Source organism: Arachis ipaensis, chromosome B9 (genome assembly GCF_059453495.1).
Source record: "Arachis ipaensis isolate K30076 ecotype BB chromosome B9, ASM5945349v1, whole genome shotgun sequence".
NCBI classification, from domain to species: domain Eukaryota; kingdom Viridiplantae; phylum Streptophyta; class Magnoliopsida; order Fabales; family Fabaceae; genus Arachis; species Arachis ipaensis.
Window position 1 is genome coordinate 141917781 of NC_142444.1, and position 20641 is coordinate 141938421.

Below are 20641 nucleotides of genomic sequence, written 5' to 3' on the forward strand. Positions count from 1 at the left end.
AAGGACTGCTGATGCTGTTGGATTCTGACCTCCCTGCACTCAAAGTAGATTTTCTGGAGCTACAGAACTCGAAATGGCGTGCTTCCAATTGCGTTGGAAAGTAGACATCCAGGGCTTTCCAGAAATATATAATAGTCCATACTTTGGCCAAGAATAGATTACGTAAACTGGCGTTCAACGCCAGCTTTCTACCCAAATCTGGCATCCAGCGCCAGAAAAGGATCCAAAACCAGAGTTGAACGCCCAAACTGGCACAAAAACTGGCGTTCAACTCCACAAATGGCCTCTGCACGTGCAACACTTAAGCTCAGCCCAAACACACACCAAGTGGGCCCCGGAAGTGGATTTATACATCAAATACTTACTCATGTAAACCCTAGTAGCTAGTTTATTATAAATAGGACCTCTTACTAGTGTATTAGGAATCTTTGGATTACCTTATGATCCTTTGATCACGTTTTAGGGGGCTGGCCATCTCGGCCATGCCTGGACCTTCACTTATGTATTTTTATACGGTAGAGTTTCTACACTCCATAGATTAAGGTGTGGAGCTCTGCTGTTCCTCAAAGATTAATGCAAAGTACTATTGTTTTCTATTCAATTCTTCTTATTTCGCTTCTAAGATATCCATTCGCACCCAAGAACGTGATGAAGGTGATGATTATGTGTGACGCTCATCATCCTTCTCCCTTATGAACGCGTGCCTGACAAACACTTCTGTTCTACATGAATTAAGCTAGAATGAATATCTCTTAGATCTCCTAACCAGAATCTTCGTGGCGTAAGCTAGAATGATGGCGGCATTCAAGAGAATCCGGAAGGTCTAAACCTTGTCTGTGGTATTCTGAGTAGGATTCAATGATTGAATGACTGTGACGAGCTTCAAACTCGCGATTGTTGGGCGTTAGTGACAGACGCAAAAGGAGGGTGAATCCTATTCCAGCATGATCGAGAACCGACAGATGAATAGCCGTGCCGTGACAGGGTGCGTGAGCATATTATTCACTGAGAGGAGGGGATGTAGCCACTGACAACGGTGATGCCCTTGCATAAAGCCAGCCATGGAAAGGAGTAAGACTGATTGGATGAAGATAGCAGGAAAGCAGAGGTTCAGAGGAACGAAAAGCATCTCCATTCGCTTATCTGAAATTCCTACCAATGATTTACATAAGTATCTCTATCCCTATTTTATTATATTAAATTCGAAAACATCATTATCCATTTATATCTGCCTGACTGAGATGTACAATGTGACCATAGCTTGCTTCATACCAACAATCTCCGTGGGATTCGACCCTTACTCACGTAAGGTATTACTTGGACGACCCAGTGCACTTGCTGGTTAGTTGTATCGAAGTTGTGACAATTATGAATTAAGATCAAAGCACCAAGCTTTGGAGCCATTACCAGGATTTGTTCGAGCCTGGAGATCACAATTTCGTGCACCAAGTTTTTGGCGCCGTTGCCGGGGATTGTTTGTGTTTGGACAACTGACGGTTCATCTTGTTGCTCAGATTGGGTAACTTTCTTTTCGTTTTCTTTTTTTAAAATTTTTCAAAAATATTTCAAAACTTTTCTCAACTGTTTTCGAAAAAAAAAATAATAAAAATGTTTTCAAAAATAAATTATTCTATGGCTTTAAAATTTTTAAGAATGAATTCTAGTGTTTCATGAAATATGTTGAATCATATCTGGCTGTAAAGCCATACCCAAACTGCTTTGGGGTTGGCTAATCACTTCAGTGGAGTCATGCCCAATTCTTTTGGATAGAGCATGTTAGGCTTGTCATGTCTGAATTACACTCATATTTTGATTAAAGCTTGGCTGGCTATTAAGCCATGCCTGACCCTTTGATTGGAGCTTTAAGACTAACATGGCAAGATTCCTGGAATTCATATTAAAAATTTTGGAATCCTTATTTTTCTTTTTTCAAAATAATTTTTCGAAAAATATAAAATAAAAATCCAAAAAAATTAGAAAATCATAAAAATCAAAAATATTTTTGTGTTTCTTGTTTGAGTCTTGAGTCATATCATAAGTTTGGTGTCACTTGCATATGCATCTTGCATTTTTTCGAAAATATCATGCATTCATAGTATTCTTCATGATCTTCAAGTTGTTCTTGGTAAGTCTTCTTGTTTGATCTTGATGATTTTTTGTTTTGTGTCTTTTCATGTTTATCATATGCATTCTTGAATTCTTAGTGTCTAAGCATTAAAGAATTCTAAGTTTGGTGTCTAGCATGTTTTCTTTGCATTAAAAAAATTTTTCAAAAATATGTTCTTGATGTTCATCATGTTCTTCATAGTGTTCTTGGTGTTCATCTTGACATTCATAGCATTCATGCATGCATTCATTGTTTTGATCTAAAAAAAAATTTCATGCATTGCATAATTTTCATGTTTTTCATAAAAATTCAAAAATAAAAAAAAATATCTTTCCCTTTTTCTCTCATCAAATTCGAAAATTTGGATTGACTTTTTCAAAATTTTTTAAAAATCAAATTGTTTCTCATGAGTCAAATCAAATTTTCAATTTGAAAATCTTATCTTTTTCAAAATCTTTTTCAAAAATCAAATCTTTTTCAAATTTCTTAGTTATTTTCGAAAATTTCAAAAATATTTTTCAAAAATCTTTTTCTTATTTTATATCATAATTTTCGAAAATAACATAAACAATTAATGTTTTGATTCAAAAATTTGAAGTTTGTTACTTGCTTGTTAAGAAAGATTCAAACTTTAAGTTCTAGAATCATATCTTGTGATTTCTTATGAATCAAGTCATTAATTGAGATTTTAAAAATCAAATCTTTTTCACAACTAATTTCTATCATATCTTTTCAAAAATATCTTCTTATCTTATCTTTTTCAAAAATATCTTTTAAAAAAAAAAAAAATTATCTTTCCTAACCTCCTAACTACTTATCTTTTCAAAATTGGTTTTCAAAATTTGTTTCAACTAACTAACTAACTTTTTGTTTGTTTCTTAACTTTTTCAAAACCACCTAACTAACTCTCTCTCTCTCTAATTTTCGAAAATATCTTCCCTCTTTTTCAAAAATATCTTTTCAAAATATCTCTTCTAACTTCCTAACTTCTTATCTTTTCAAAATTTGTTTCAACTAACTAACTAACTTTTTGTTTGTTTCTTAACTTTTTCAAAACTACCTAACTAACTCTCTCTCTAATTTTCGAAAATACCTCCCTCTTTTTCAAAAATTTCTTTTTAATTAAATAATTATTTTTATTTTCTATTTTTGATTTCAAAAATTTTCGAAAAAATACTAACATTTTTCAAAAACTATTTTCAAAAATCACTAACTCCTTTTCAAAATTAATTTTCGAAAATTCCCTCCTTCTCTCTCATCTTATTCTATTTACTCATTCATATCCTAACATCTCATCTCACATCTCAAGCCTCCTCACAGTTGTGTTTCTTCCATTACATTACATTCTTTGTCTCCCCCTCTTTTCTTCCACTCACAAAGGGATCCCTATACTGTGGTATAAAGTATCTCTATTATTATTATTATTATTATTATTTTGTCCATTCTTCCTTGTATGAGCAGGAGCAAGGATAAGAACATTCTTGTGGAAGCAGATCCAGAACCTGAAAGGACTCTGAAGAGAAAATTTAGAGAAGCTAAAATACAACAATCCAGAGACAACCTTTCAGAAATTTTCGAATAGGCAGAAGAGATGGCAGCCGAAAATAATAATAATGTAAGGAAGATGCTTGGTGACTTTACTGCACCTAATTCCAATTTACATGGAAGAAGCATCTCCATTCCTGCCATTGGAGCAAACAACTTTGAGCTGAAACCTCAATTAGTTTCTCTGATGCAGCAGAACTGCAAGTTTCATGGACTTCCATCTGAAGATCCTTTTCAGTTCTTAACTGAATTCTTGCAGATATGTGATACTGTTAAGACTAATGGAGTAGATCCTGAAGTCTACAGGCTCATGCTTTTCCCTTTTGCTGTAAGAGACAGAGCTAGAATATGGTTGGACTCTCAACCTAAAGATAGCCTGAACTCTTGGGATAAGCTGGTCACGGCTTTCTTAGCCAAGTACTTTCCTCCTCAAAAGTTGAGCAAGCTAAGAGCTGATGTTCAAACCTTCAGACAGAAAGAAGGTGAATCTCTCTATGAAGCTTGGGAAAGATACAAACAGTTGACCAAAAAGTGTCCTTCTGACATGCTTTCAGAATGGACCATCCTGGATATATTCTATGATGGTTTATCTGAGCTATCAAAGATGTCACTGGACACTTCTGCAGGTGGATCCATTCACCTAAAGAAAACGCCTGCAGAAGCTCAAGAACTCATTGACATGGTTGCTAATAACCAGTTCATGTACACTTCTGAAAGGAATCTTGTGAGTAATGGGACGCCTATGAAGAAGGGAGTTCTTGAAGTTGATACTCTGAATGCCATATTGGCTCAGAACAAAATATTGACTCAGCAAGTCAATATGATTTCTCAGAGTCTGCATGGAATGCAAGCTGCATCCAACAGTACTCAAGAGGCATCTTCTGAAGAGGAAGCCTATGATCCTGAGAACCCTGCAATAGCAGAGGTAAATTATTTAGGTGAACCTTATGGAAACACCTAAATCATCCAAATTTCTCATGGAAGGATCAAAAGCCTCAACAAGGCTTTAATAATGGTGGAAGAAACAGGTTTAGCAATAGCAAACCTTTTCCATCATCAACTCAGCAACAGACAGAGAACTCTGAACAAAATGCTTCTAATTTAGCAAATCTAGTCTCTGATCTATCTAAGGCCACTGTAAGTTTCATGAATGAAACAAGGTCTTCCATTAGAAATCTGGAAGCACAAGTGGGCCAGCTGAGTAAAAGGATCACTGAAATCCCTCCTAGTACTCTCCCAAGCAATACAGAAGAGAACCCAAAAGGAGAGTGCAAGGCCATTGACATAAGCGCCATGGCCGAACCTGTGAGGAGAGGAGAGGACGTGAATCCCAAGGAGGAAGACCTCCTGGGACGTCCAGTGATCAATAAGGAGCTTCCCTCTGGGGAACCAAAGGACTCTGAGGCTCATCTAGAGACCATAGAGCTTCCATTGAACCTCCTTATGCCCTTCATGAGCTCTGATGAATATTCCTCTTCTGAAGAGAATGAGGATGTTACTGAAGAGCAAACTGCCAAGTTTCTTGGTGCAATCATGAAGCTGAATGCCAAATTATTTGGCATTGATGCTTGGGAAGTTGAACCTCCCTTGTTCATCAATGAACTGAGTGATCTGGATCAACTGACATTGCCTCAGAAGAGACAGGATCCTGGAAAGTTCATAATCCCTTGTACCATTGGCACCATGATCTTCAAGGCTCTGTGTGACCTTGGTTCAGGAATAAACCTCATGCCCCTCTCTGTAATAGAGAAACTGGGAATCTATGGGGTGCAAGCTGCTAAAATCTCACTAGAGATGGCAGACAGCTCAAGAAAACAGGCTTATGGACAAGTAGAAGATGTATTAGTAAAGGTTGAGGGCCTTTACATACCTACTGATTTCATAATCCTGGATACTGGAAAGGAAGAGGATGAATCCATCATCCTAGGAAGACCTTTCCTGGCCACAGCAAGAGCTGTGATTGATGTTGACAGAGGTGAAATAGTCCTTCAATGGAATGAGAACTCCCTTGTGTTCAAAACTCAAGGATCTCCCTCTGCAACCATGGAGAGGAAGCAGAAAAAGCTTCTCCCAAAGCAGAGTCAACCAGAGCCCCCACAGTCAAACTCTAAGTTTGGTGTTGGGAGGCCACAACCAAACTCTAAGTTTGGTGTTGAACTCCCATATCCAAACTCTAAGTTTGGTGTTGGAGAGTCTCAACAAAGCTCTGCACATCTATGAGGCTCCATGAGAGCCCACTGTCAAGCTATTGACATTAAAGAAGCGCTTGTTGGGAGGCAACCCAATGTTTATCTAATTCTTATTTTTATTGTTTTTCATGTTTTCTTAGGTTCATGATCATGTGGAGTCACAAAATAAACAAAAAAAATTCAAAAACGGAATCAAAAACAGCAGAAGAAAAATCACACCCTGGAGGAGCATCTGTCTGGCGTTCAAATGCCAGAACAGAGCATCCTGGCGCTGAACGCCCAGAACAAGCATGGTTCTGGCGTTCAACGCCAAAAATGGCAGCAAAGGGGCGTTGAACGCCCAAAATGGGCACCAACCTGGCGCTGAACGCCCAGAGTTGTGTGCAAGGGCATTTTGCATGCCTAAATTGGTGCAGGGATGTAAATGCCTTGACACCTCAAGATCTGTGGACCTCACAGGATCACCTCAGGATCTGTAGACCCCACAGGATCCCCACCTTCCTCCACTCACTCTCTTCTCTCTTCTCAATCATCCTCTATTCCCAATGAACACTCTTCCATATTAACTCTTTACCACTCACATCCAAACACCCACTTTCCTTCAAAATTCAACATATCTTTCCCACCCAATCCCACCCATATGGCCGAATACACATCTCCCTCCATCTCCTCCATATCTTCTTCTTATTCTTCTATTCTTTCTTTTTTGCTCGAGGGTGAGCAACATTCTAAGTTTGGTGTGGTAAAAAGCATAGCTTTTTTGTTTTTTCCATAACCATTGATGGCACCTAAGGCCAGAGAAGCCTATAGAAAGAGGAAAGGGAAGACAAAAGCTTCCATCAAGGGTCTATAGCTCAGTGGTAGAACATTTGACTGCAAATCAAGAGATCCCTGAGATACCTCAGGGGATACATTTTCTTCCACACAATTATTGGAAGCAACTAAGGGTGGAACATCAAGAGCACTCCATCATCCTTCATGAAATCAGAGAAGATCTAAAAGCAATGAAGGAGGAGCAGCAAAGACAAGGAAGAGACATAGAAGAGCTTAAGGACATCACTAAGGTGGATTCATTCCTTGTTCTTATTTCTTCTGTTTTTCGTTTTCTATGTTATGTGCTTATCTGTGTTTGTGTCTTCATTACATGATCATTAGTAGTTAGTAACTATGTCTTAAAGTTATAAATGTCCTATGAATCCATCACCTCTCTTAAATGAAAAATATTTTAATTCAAAAGAACAAGAAGTACATGAGTTTCGAATTTATCCTTGAACTTAGTTTAATTATATTAATGTGGTGACAATGCTTCTTGTTTTCTGAATGTATGCTTGAACAGTGCATATGTCTTTTGAAGTTGTTGTTTAAGAATGTTAAATATGTTGGCTCTTGAAAGAATGATGACTAGGAGACATGTTATTTGATAATCTGAAAATTCATAAAAATGATTCTTGAAGCAAGAAAAAGCAGCAAAGAACAAAGCTTGCAGAAAAAAAATTAGAAAAAAAAATAGGCGAAAAAAAAAAAGAAAAAGAAAAAGCAAGCAGAAAAAGCCAAAAGCTCTTAAAACCAAGAGGCAAGAGCAAAAAGCCAATAACCCTTAAAACCAAAAGGCAAGGGCAAATAAAAAGGATCCCAAGGCTTTGAGCATCAGTGGATAGGAGGGCCTAAAGGAATAAAATCCTGGTCTAAGCGGCTAAACCAAGCTGTCCCTAACCATGTGCTTGTGGCGTGTAGGTGTCAAGCGAAAACTTGAGACTGAGCGGTTAAAGTCAAGGTCCAAAGCAAAAACAAAGAGTGTGCTTAAGAACCCTGGACACCTCTAATTGGGGACTTTAGCAAAGCTGAGTCACAATCTGAAAAGGTTCACCCAATTATGTGTCTGTGGCATTTATGTATCCAGTGGTAATACTGGAAAACAAAGTGCTTAGGGCCACGGCCAAGACTCATAAAATAGCTGTGTTCAAGAATCATCATACTGAACTAGGAGAATCAATAACACTATCTGAACTCTGAGTTCCTATAGATGCCAATCATTCTGAACCTCAATGGATAAAGTGAGATGCCAAAACTATTCAAAAGGCAAAAAGCTATAAGTCCCGCTCATATGATTGAAGCTATGTTTCATTGATAGTTTGGAATTTATAGTATATTCTATTATTTTTATCCTATTTGATTTTCAGTTGCTTGGGGACAAGCAACAATTTAAGTTTGGTGTTGTGATGAGCGGATAATTTATACGCTTTTTGGCATTGTTTTTAGTATGTTTCTAGTAGAATCTAGTTACTTTTAGGGATGTTTTTAATAAATTTTATGTTAAATTCACATTTCTGGACTTTACTATGAGTTTGTGTGTTTTTCTGTGATTTCAGGTATTTTCTGGCTGAAATTGAGGGACTTGAGCAGAAATCAGATTCAGAGGTTGAAAAAGGACTGCTGATGCTGTTGGATTCTGACCTCCCTGCACTCAAAGTAGATTTTCTGGAGCTACAGAACTCGAAATGGCGTGCTTCCAATTGCGTTGGAAAGTAGACATCCAGGGCTTTCCAGCAATATATAATAGTCCATACTTTGGCCAAGAATAGATGACGTAAACTGGCGTTCAACGCCAGCTTTCTACCCAAATCTGGCATCCAGCGCCAGAAAAGGATCCAAAACCAGAGTTGAACGCCCAAACTGGCACAAAAACTGGCGTTCAACTCCACAAATGGCCTCTGCACGTGCAACACTTAAGCTCAGCCCAAACACACACCAAGTGGGCCCCGGAAGTGGATTTATACATCAAATACTTACTCATGTAAACCCTAGTAGCTAGTTTATTATAAATAGGACCTCTTACTAGTGTATTAGGAATCTTTGGATTACCTTATGATCCTTTGATCACGTTTTAGGGGGCTGGCCATCTCGGCCATGCCTGGACCTTCACTTATGTATTTTTATACGGTAGAGTTTCTACACTCCATAGATTAAGGTGTGGAGCTCTGCTGTTCCTCAAAGATTAATGCAAAGTACTATTGTTTTCTATTCAATTCTTCTTATTTCGCTTCTAAGATATCCATTCGCACCCAAGAACGTGATGAAGGTGATGATTATGTGTGACGCTCATCATCCTTCTCCCTTATGAACGCGTGCCTGACAAACACTTCTGTTCTACATGAATTAAGCTAGAATGAATATCTCTTAGATCTCCTAACCAGAATCTTCGTGGCGTAAGCTAGAATGATGGCGGCATTCAAGAGAATCCGGAAGGTCTAAACCTTGTCTGTGGTATTCTGAGTAGGATTCAATGATTGAATGACTGTGACGAGCTTCAAACTCGCGATTGTTGGGCGTTAGTGACAGACGCAAAAGGAGGGTGAATCCTATTCCAGCATGATCGAGAACCGACAGATGAATAGCCGTGCCGTGACAGGGTGCGTGAGCATATTATTCACTGAGAGGAGGGGATGTAGCCACTGACAACGGTGATGCCCTTGCATAAAGCCAGCCATGGAAAGGAGTAAGACTGATTGGATGAAGATAGCAGGAAAGCAGAGGTTCAGAGGAACGAAAAGCATCTCCATTCGCTTATCTGAAATTCCTACCAATGATTTACATAAGTATCTCTATCCCTATTTTATTATATTAAATTCGAAAACATCATTATCCATTTATATCTGCCTGACTGAGATGTACAATGTGACCATAGCTTGCTTCATACCAACAATCTCCGTGGGATTCGACCCTTACTCACGTAAGGTATTACTTGGACGACCCAGTGCACTTGCTGGTTAGTTGTATCGAAGTTGTGACAATTATGAATTAAGATCAAAGCACCAAGCTTTGGAGCCATTACCAGGATTTGTTCGAGCCTGGAGATCACAATTTCGTGCACCATGCGCCACGTGCAGAAAACGCAGAAAAATGCTGGGGGCGATTTCTGGGCTATTTTGACCCAGTTCTTCGCCTAGAAATCACAGATTAGAAGCTGCAGAAGGGACAAATCAAGTGGTCCCCACCCATCAGCTGAAGACTTGTTAATTAATTCGAATTTAAATTCAAATCTTATTTTAGGAAAAGATATTATTTTAATTTTAATTTTAGAAATTTGATTTTTAAATTATTAGGATTAGTTAGAAAAGGGATCCCAATAGGGTGGTTCCAGAACAACATTCCACAACATTATTCCATACAAATTTACATTCCATATTCCATGAGCAACTAATCCTCCATTGTTAAGGTTAGGAGCTCTGTCTATTGTATGGATTGATAATATTATTTTTCTATTTTAATTCATGTTTTGATTTATATTTCAATAATTGTTTTCGTTCTTTATTTTATGAATTTAGGTGGAACGGAAGTATGACCCATGTTCTATTTGAGTTCTTGTATAACTTGGAAAAGCTCTTTACTTGAACAATAGCTTGAAAACATATTATCCTGAATTTCTAATTGTTTGTATTTAACGGGATACGTGACATATAATCCCTTTATTTTTGGATAATTAGGATTCTTGTGGCATATAAACTAGAATTTGATCATCACCCTCTAATTGGAATTAATTGACCAAGGAATTGGCAGTTGATGAATTTTAGAGGAGACTAGGAAGGTCTAAGGAATTAGGGTCTAGTCACAAATAGTTTGCCATGAATTAAATCTTACATGATTAAAATTAGTTAATAAGAAAAGTTAATCCAGAAAATAGATAACTCTGAAGTCTTAACTGCTTTCTCAATATTTTATTCCTCACCTATTCACCTACCTGTCTTCAAACTCTTTTTTTTATTGTTTAATGCTTTTGAACTCTCAATTACTCTTTTCTGTTTGTCTAACTAAGCCTGTCAAAAACTATTGTTGCTTAATCCATCAATCCTCGTGGGATCGACCCTTACTCACGTAAGTTATTACTTGGTACGACCCGGTGCACTTGCCGGTAAGTTAATGGGTTATAAATTCCGCACCACCCTGCCGATCTCCAGGAAGTTATTGACTTGAGGGAGGAGGTGCAGAAGATGACACAGTAGCTTCACCAACAAGCCGAGCAGTCTGAGCAGAGGTACAACGACCTTCTTGCACGCGTCGGAGGAGTTGTTGCCATCAACTTGGACCTGACGGAGAAACTGGAGCAGCTAGATCGTTTGCAATAGTAGATGGATGTGTACAACCAGCAGATACACACTGGAGGTAGCGGCAACACCGCTGGTGGGGTACCGACTTCAGCACCTACTTCGCCACCTCAGCAGGGGGACCCCGATGACAACGACGACGATTACCGGAATCTGTAGGGTTTAGGGATTTATATTTTTTTTATGTCTGCTTCATTGTATTCTACTTCTATGACATTTTATTATATTTAGACCATTTATTTTTAATAAATAATTTGTTGATTTTTGGTAATTTTGAATTGTTTCTAGCAATTTCGTTAACAAAACTTTTAATTTAACTACTAATTGTAGTTTAACTGTGCCAAAAAAAATAAAAATAAGGTTTAAGTACGATTTTTGTCCCCAACTTTTTTTTTGTATACAAAATCGTCCCTAAAGTTTATCGTACTTTTAAAACCGTCCTTCGGACCAAAATACCATTCTCTTCTTCTTTTTCTTCTTCTTCTTCATCACAGCGAGGAGCAGCGGCAAATTGGCTTGCAATCCTTCTGACACCATTTTCTCAAATAAACCAACACCTATATCACACTGCATTCGGCATCATCCCAGAAATCATGGAGTTCCAAGTGATCAAGTTCCTATTGTTCCCTTCAGCTGCATTGAAGACATTGAAAGGAGCACGCCAACAACCACACTTGGAATACATGTCCACAAGTGCAGTAACCAATATAACTTCATCATATGAAGCAAATTTTAAAGCAAGCCCATGAACCTGTCTACCAAAACAAGCATACAATAAGGTAGCACAAGCAAAACGCGTAGACACCAAAGTCACAGAATTGGGTTTAACTCTAAAAACCCACCATCATCGTGTCCTTAAACACATCCAAAACCAAACGAGGAATCCTATTTTGCAACAACCCAGAAACAAACACATTATAACTCAACACACTCTTCAGAGGCATTTCTTTGAACACCTCAACCGCAGAAACGTCACCACAATTTGAATACGCATTGACGAGCGAAATGGCAACATAAACATCAAATTCAACCCCCAGCTTCACCGCCAAGCAATGCACCTGAACAACATGGATCCACACATCGCAATCAGAGAGCAAACACAATATGGTGATGGAGCTGGGCCTCAAGGTCGAGAACCTAATTCACCGGAACACCCTCAAAGCCACCCCTGGAGGTCTATTTTGCGAGAGCCCAGAAAGCACCGCATTGAAACACACAACATTCCATTGCGGCATTTCCTTGAACAACTTGAGAGCATCGGATAAGAACATCGCTTTCAATGCGTAGGCAGCGGAAGGGTGGTGGAGGCGTAAGGGTATTATTGGAAATTGATTTTGAGAACATGGGCATGGAGGATTTGAGAGTGGGAAGGTGAAGAGAGGCTGGCACATGCTTTGAAGAGTGGTGGAAATGTGAAGAAGGAGAGTGGGGTGTGGGAAGAACAAGAGTGGAGCTTCGAGAAGAGGTTGAGAGCTTCTCTGTTCTTTTTCTTTTTTTATTTTATAATTTTTTTGGTTAGGGGTAATTTAGTCCAGAATTTTAAGATATAGGTCAAAATGACAATTTTAAAACTACATTGAACCTTAGAGACGATTTTGTATGCAAAAAAAGTTGGGGGCGAAAAAATTTTCGGCTTATATCTTAGGGACAAAAATTGTACTTAACCCTAAAAATAAAAAAACTACTGATGGATTTACTGGCGGACAAATCCGAGGGTAACTTGGCACCTAAACACGTGAAATGGCGCCAAAGTTACAATCGAATTAATCCGACTGTAATCATCAACTCATTCTCAACAAATCTATTGAAAAAACTGACGTAAAATTTGTTAGTGTTTAGCGTCGGACGAAAATAATTTGCTGGTAAATAGTTTCTGGTGCTATTTTTATCGTCAACTCCAGGACGACGATAAATCTGATGATAAAATAATTACCGGCGAATTTATTTAATGAATTCGACGGTAAATCTGACAATACTCATCATTTTTCTTTAATCTCTCACACTCAATTTAGTGAATTTACAAACCAAACCTAAATGGAAATCCTAGTAGAGACAAGAGCAGCCCCCACCATCATCCCCACCACCAGCTACCACTCGCCTTCTTCTCCTCACCGTAGAATCTTTGTTTGAACACATCGCCGTCGCTCACGTGCCCACCTCCCTCCGCACGTTGCCCACCTCACCGTCACACCTCATCTTGCACTACGAGAAAATTGCTGGATACTGTCGGATTTACCGTTGAATAAATCTGATGGTATAAATCTCGTCGGTAATTATTTACCGGCGGATTTTCTTATCCACCACTAATTACCATCGAAAAATTTCCGCCAATAACTTTTACCATCAGATTTATCTCCCGGTAAATCCGACAATAGTATGTTATTTACTAATAACTAAATTAATAATTATCAGCGGATAAATATGACGGTAAATCCGTTATAAACTTAATTTTTTTTTTTTTATAAATTCACTCATCATCATCCTTCTCCTACAACAGAAAAGAACAAAAGCATATATAACTAATACTAACGGATCAAACAAGTAAAAAAGATAAAATTAAAATATAAAAAAAGTATAATAACCAACTGCACTATAGAACAGTAACTCCCATATTCTGCAAACAGAAAAAAAAAATTAAGTGTATATTCACATTATGACTAGAAACTTGTCTTAAAGTATTGTTTGCACACTTATAAAAAAAAATTAAAGCCAATTAAGAACATTTTATGTTCAATAAACTATATATCATATCTTATTACTCTTAATGGCCTATGCAGTTGACTTAGGGATTGTTTGGGTGAACTTCTAAAAAAAAGATATTTTTTTGAGTTATCTTTTTTTAAAAGATCTTATGGAAAAGTAAAAGTAATTTTATGTTTGGGTATCTCATGTAAAAAGATCTTTTTATCTATCAAGTATGTTTGGATATAACAATTTAAAAGTATTTTTTTGTTTATTTATTATATGAAAAATATCTTTTTTTAAGGAAAAAAGATCTTTTAAAAAAAGATGTAAATTACAGCTTCTTAAAAAAGATTTTTTTTTTTATTTTTCTAGTGCTTTTACTTTTACTACTAGAAATTTGCCAAACACGGTAAAAAATAGAAAAATATCTTTTTTCATTGAAAAAAATATATTTTTTTATCAAAATAATGGCGTCCAAACAAGCACTTAGTAAGCTTAATCCAAATTAAAATTTGACCCACTACTGGCCAAATCAACATATAAATTTGTTCACTTTTTCTCAAGTATTAAAATTTCGAAAGAACTGAAAATAGACTATAAAACTTACAGAGAATGTTCACCCTATCAATGTTTGGTATCATCATACTCTTTGAATTTTTGTTTTGTATGTGACTTTAATTTTTTCTTAAAATAAGATATGAACAATTGATAATTAGCTTTATAGACATAATCAACCGAGAAAATGAACAAAGAATAAGTACAAAACTAGAGAGAAAGTAAAAGTGGAGATAACTAATGTGTGATTGAATTTTAAGTTAAAAACAAGTAATTGATTTTTACCTGCTACCACCAACCTTGCTAACCTAATTGTTTTGAAATTGTAACGACAAAAGAAGTTAAAATTTAAACAAGTTAAAAATAATTTGAAAACTAATTCAATTTTTTTAAAAACAAGTACTGAACAATATTCCACATAAATAAACACTCATAACTGCAACAGATTTGCTGTTTGGGTGCTCAGCTCTTTCTTGTACTGTTTTCTAAACTCAAACTTGCAAAACAAAAACATAAAAAATCTCAACCAAGAATCAAGAACAAACTAAAAATCATAATAAAAATCAGGAACAGAAAAAATTAAGAACAAATTAGAACAAAAATCATAAAGAAAATAATGAATTCATAAATAAAAAATTTTAAAATTAAAATAACAAACCCAGAATAAATCCTAAAATCGAATACTACTCCTCTTGCCTCTTATCATGCTTATCTTGTATGGCTGCGATCGCATGCATGCATGGCATTCCTGTATGACAAAAAGAATTCCTTAATTGATATTTTTGACATCGTACGAGTATAACAAAATTGAGTTGGAATATATACCTGTGAGTTGCCAGAACCTACAGGTGCATGTGTGATTACCCAAGTCCATAACCATACTAGTTAGCCAGTCTTGTACCTCATAACGACGTTCTTTTTCATCACCAGAACAATGAGGAACCCAATTCCTAGATAGCTTAATCAATCCCTCAAGTCTACTTTGTTGCATCGGAGAAAGAATGCCTTGATAACCCATTAAGCTTCAGTCAGTTATCAATCATGCTCTTCATGATAATTCTTCTGATTTCTTCAACCAATGTCAATATATGCTTGTGTCTTTCGTGTTTGATTTTTGCGTTGAACGATTCACACATATTGTTGCAAATGTTACTAAACTTGGGCACATCACTAAAATACGCCTTCGTCTAAGCTTCCTTACCTTCTGCATGTCTGAGTGAAATTTTATTTATGCTCTTTTTAGTCTCCAAGGTCAGAGTGCAGAAGTTCCAAGAACTATTTTCAGTTGTCTTTATTCTCCACATCTACTATAGCATATGCAATCACGAATATGTGATTGTTAGCATCTTGGCCACATGCAGTCAGAATCTATCATCCATGCAAAATCTTTAGAAAGGCACTATCTAAGCCTATCAATGGTTTACATCCCACTATAAACACTTTTTTACAAGCATCGAGGCAAACATAAAATCGCTCAAACTGTGGGGCCCCTCAGGCATAGGAATGACACCAACCTTAACACTAGAGTCAGGGTTAGCTGTGAGCAATTTATGTGAATAATCCCGAATTCTTCCATATTGTGCTATCTCATCACCTTGCACAATTTTTCTAGCTTGTTTCAAATTCCTTGTGATGCATGTATTGTTCTGCCTAATGTTACACTTCCTAACAAACCAAGCGTAAACCTCCCTATGCTTCATTATAGGATGCTTTCTAAGCTTAGGATACAACTTCTTCACAGTCCACTCTTGGTTGGCAGCCCTATTTTTTCTCTTTCTTTCACATGTATGGTTATCAACAAGAGTCTTAATCTACTATGATCCGTCTTGTTTGTTGAGTACATAATATACTAACTAAGGACAGTCTTCATTCTTACAAACAACCCTACATCTAATTTTGTCATTCTTAATGAATGTTATAGTCATATCCCATTGTATTGTATGGTCTGTAATGGCAGCCACAAAGTCATGTTTGCTCAAACTTCAAATTTTCAAATCTTGTCTTGTCATTATATCTTGGAAACACACATGGTTCCTCATCGTCAGAGTCCAACACCTTGTCCGATTCTTCCGAGTGCCACGAGTTAGCATCAAATCCACCTTCATAGTTTGCTTTATATTCATCTTCAATCTTCAAACCTGACCATCAAATAAAGCATAATAAATAAATAAAATCTGACCACCTATTCATTTTAATTTAGCAAAAAATAGTGTGCTATATTATTTTGAATTCTAATAGCAAGAGTCATTTCAGTGCTCTTATCAAATTCGAGGTCCTCATAGCTAGAATAATTGGTGTCAATTGCTTTATCCCGATCTTCCAACGAAGTAGATCCTTGTCTTTCTCTAAAATTACCCTTATTGGAAGCTGAATGGGTGCCAATTTCTCCCATACTGTCACTGTCACTGTCACTGTATTGGTCTCCCATAATTTTTTCAGGTTGGTATAGACTGTCCTCAGAACTCTCATATGAGTCATCAGAGTCAGCATCAATATCTAATGTGGTTACATTAACTTATCTTCTAGATCTTGTTTTAGCACCTTCCCTGACCTTCTCTTTGTTTTTTCCAAAGGCTGGGATGTTGGAGGGCTCTGGGGCAACTAAGCAAGGCTTTGGTATGGGCTTAAAAGTAGGATTTGGTTTGGGCTGAGAGGAATTGTTTTTTGGAACCAAAGTAGACTTCGAAGGGGGCTGTTCCACTAGTTTTTTGGCCTCCAGGTTATTTTTTTGGGCTGTGATCTTGTTGTGGGCTGAGAATAGCTTTGGTTGGGTTGTAATAGTGAAGGTGTTAACTCACTCTAGATACTGTGGGCTGAGAGTAAATTTTTTTGGACTTTGGGACACTCTTTCCTTCATCATTTGCAAGTACAGTTACATCTTTACTCACGCCCTCCACCAGTTGTGGTTCTGAAATCCCATGCTCAAAGTATATGTTAATAACATTGTTATTTCTCCTATAAGACTTGATCATCGCAATCAAATCAGCATCAACGTCTAACTTTTTCAAGCCAAATTCCAGAGACAACCAGGGAACCTTCCAAATGCAGTTGTTCGGCTTAACATACCCTAACTCCTTATAATACCCCTTCACAAAAAAAAATCTATTATATCTGCTTCAACACCCATTAACACTTCTGTGTGATCTGATTTATAAGTCATTCTTCTCCTTTTATCGGTTTTAAATGTTCCACTGTGGTGAAACACAAATGTCATTGGAGGCCATTCCATCTACAAAGGAATAAAGATAAAACTCAACCTAAACCCAAAATGACAAACAATTCTGTAATGTACATTATCTGATTACAAGAGTTTTGACAACAAAAAAAAAGTTTAATTCAATAGTAATAGCATACAAGAAAAATGAGCATTTATATTCTCTATGAGTATTACCTAAATAATATCATACAAGTAAACTTATTGATAGAGACATTATACATTGTTGTTTCACATGGTTGTACCAAGGATTATTTTTCATGCTATTTAGAACGTGAACAAATTTTTATCTCATGACAATGCATGATTTTATTCCTGGGAAGCAGACCAATACAGATAATTAGAGAAAAATTGAAGTCTTTGTAAACATGATTTCAAATTAAAAAAAAACTATCATTCACATTCTTTGCACTACGTAATTGAAAACAATACATTCCATTAACTTTGTTTTCAAAAACTTAGCCTAATGCATGTTTACCTCTACCGATCACCGTTCGTAAATCCTAACCAAATTCCAAAATAACAACGCTAAATCATAAATCACCTACAAAATCAAGCCTAAACACATTCAAAAAGAGTTTTTTCACCACAACAAACACATCATTATCAACATAAAAAAAAATAGAGATACTTGCTCCATTGCAAACCAAATCACTAGGGTACAAATAATATTAGGACAAAATTGAACAATATTTCATTCAAGTAAAATACAACTAGCAGAATCTCATTCTCTTTTGCAATCAAAGATAGGATATAGGTTACCAAAAAAAAGTTTTTCATACCTTGCAGTAGCGCCGACAATGTTGCCTTCCTTCCTATCTTGTTTGCGAAATAAGAACCTATTGTCACCGGAGAAGACACACACGACACCCACCGTATGATCGTGCTTCGGAATCCAGTTTCAATCGTCTTCCACAGAACTTTGTTGCTGGATTCAGAAAGCAACAAGAACATGGAATTTTTTGACTGAGAGTGAATATAAGTGTGTTTGAAGTGTGAGGAGTTAAGCGTTTTGTCTTCCTACCCATTCTATACAGTGCCGTTTCTATAATAGCTGCTCACACACTTAAAACAGTGTCATTTTGTATGCTGACGTGTATCTTTGATGTATCATGTCAACTTAACGGCGTTAGCAAGAGAATTGACAAAAGGACTAACGTGACTAACTGAAAATCTTTCGAAAATAAATTTAATTAAAAAAAATTTTCGGGAGCCAAATTAAAAATCGCATGATCTTTTAGGACCATTTTGACTATTTACTCAATATTTTTATATTCTACTCGATTTGCCATGCAATTAGTTGAAAATGCCAATGAATGCGTGACATCATTTATAAGGACAAACTATTGATACAATTGGATTACATCTTTCAATATCTGTATTTGCTCATAATCTTTTTTATGTTGCGCTTTCTAAGAGAAAAAATAATCATGAAATAAAAATTGGATATGTCTAAAACGAGCACAACAATTATGTATTTATTGGATGCACCATATTTATATAGATCGTTAGATTTGATTAGATGAAAATCAAAGGCTAATATGAAAGAAGAACATTGATGGACTCTAATAAATACAGAATATCCTAGTACATAAATAAATAATTTAAATGACAATACTTTAATACACAATACTTTAAATGGTAACAGAATCTTTTATTCTTAAATAATTAAATATAAAATATATAAATACAAAAATATGAGTATTCTTTATTCAATAAGATTAATGATTATGTAAAAAATTTTTATGATATTAAAAAATCATATTAAAATAAAATTTTAAACTAGAACATAAAAATATAAAACAATTAAAATTTTATTTTATATTACTTGACAAATAATTAGATTATTATATTCAAAATTTATTAATTAACTAATTTTATTAAAGATATTATTATATAAAATACTTTTTCATCAAAATATTTTAAAAATATAATTTATTTAAAATATTATATATAATACATGAAAATATTAATCTTTTTTATTTTTTTTCAATTTTGATTAGAAAAAACGGAATAAAAATAATATAATTCTAAATGCATGCCTATCACATTATATATTTACTTATATTAGTAAGACTTAAACTAATCAAACTTACGTAATTAAAAATATAAAATATATAAATACAAAAAAATAAATATTTTTATATTTATTAAAATTAACATTTAAAGTTTTATATATATAATATTTAAAATTATATATTTATAATAGGATCATTTTTTATTTTTATTATTTTCAAGTATTTTTTTGTTGTTTTAGTTAAACTTTTTATTCTCTAACTCGACCAAATTTATATATATATATATATATATATATATATATATATATAAAATTAGTGTACAAATGTCGTAATATTTTTAAAATACTTTTATTTTTTTTTTGTAATATTTTTTTCCCTTCGTTACTATCTTTAATTATTGGAAAGAGTTGGGATGATTATAGGTTTGGAATTATTGGGGCGAATAAAATTAGAGTTGGAATTAAGATTAGGTTAATTTAAAAAGGATAATTTAAAAATTTTAAATAATTTTTAAAGATTTTTATAATTTTGCCTATAAAAACTTATTTTTTATAGGAACAACATCAATTTTATTTTTTTTTTATGGTTTGATTGTCACCACCTAAAACTTCATGCTTAGAAAAAAAAAAACTTTAATAAGTGAGTGTGTGTTGTCAAAAAAGAAAAATAGTATGCTTAATAAGAAAATTAAATTCCAGGAAAATAAATAAATAAATAAATAAAAGACTACAATTAGAAGTTGCCTCAAATTAAGAAAATACTCCAATAATTAAATAAAACAATTCAATATTGAGTTTTTAGGTTAAGCTTGAGATCATTCTCAGAGGTCGTGAGATTCAAGTCTAACTAAAATAATAAAAAAATACTTGAAAATAATAAAAATAAAAAATATCCTATTATAAATATATAATTTTAAATGTTATATATATAAAACTTTAAATATTAATTTTAATAAATAAAAAATATTTATTTTTTTATTTATATATTTTATATTTTTAATTATATAAATTTAATTAGTTTAGGTTTTACTAATATAAGTAAATATATAATGTGATAGGCATGTATTTAGAATTATATTATTTTTATTTTATTTTTTTAAAAAAATTTGAAAAAAATAAAAAAAATAATATTTTTATGTATTATATATAATATTTTAAATAAATTATATTTTTAAAATATTTTGATGAAAATTTATTTTATATAATAATATCTTTAACAAAATTAGT

The 20641-nt window shown here is 34.7% G+C and overlaps 1 pseudogene; it reads right to left on the bottom strand.

Annotated features, from left to right (window-relative positions):
- Nucleotides 1-11263: 11263 nt before the first annotated feature.
- On the bottom strand, nucleotides 11264-17412 carry LOC107615975 (pentatricopeptide repeat-containing protein At2g02750-like; annotated as a pseudogene).
- Nucleotides 17413-20641: the final 3229 nt, after the last annotated feature.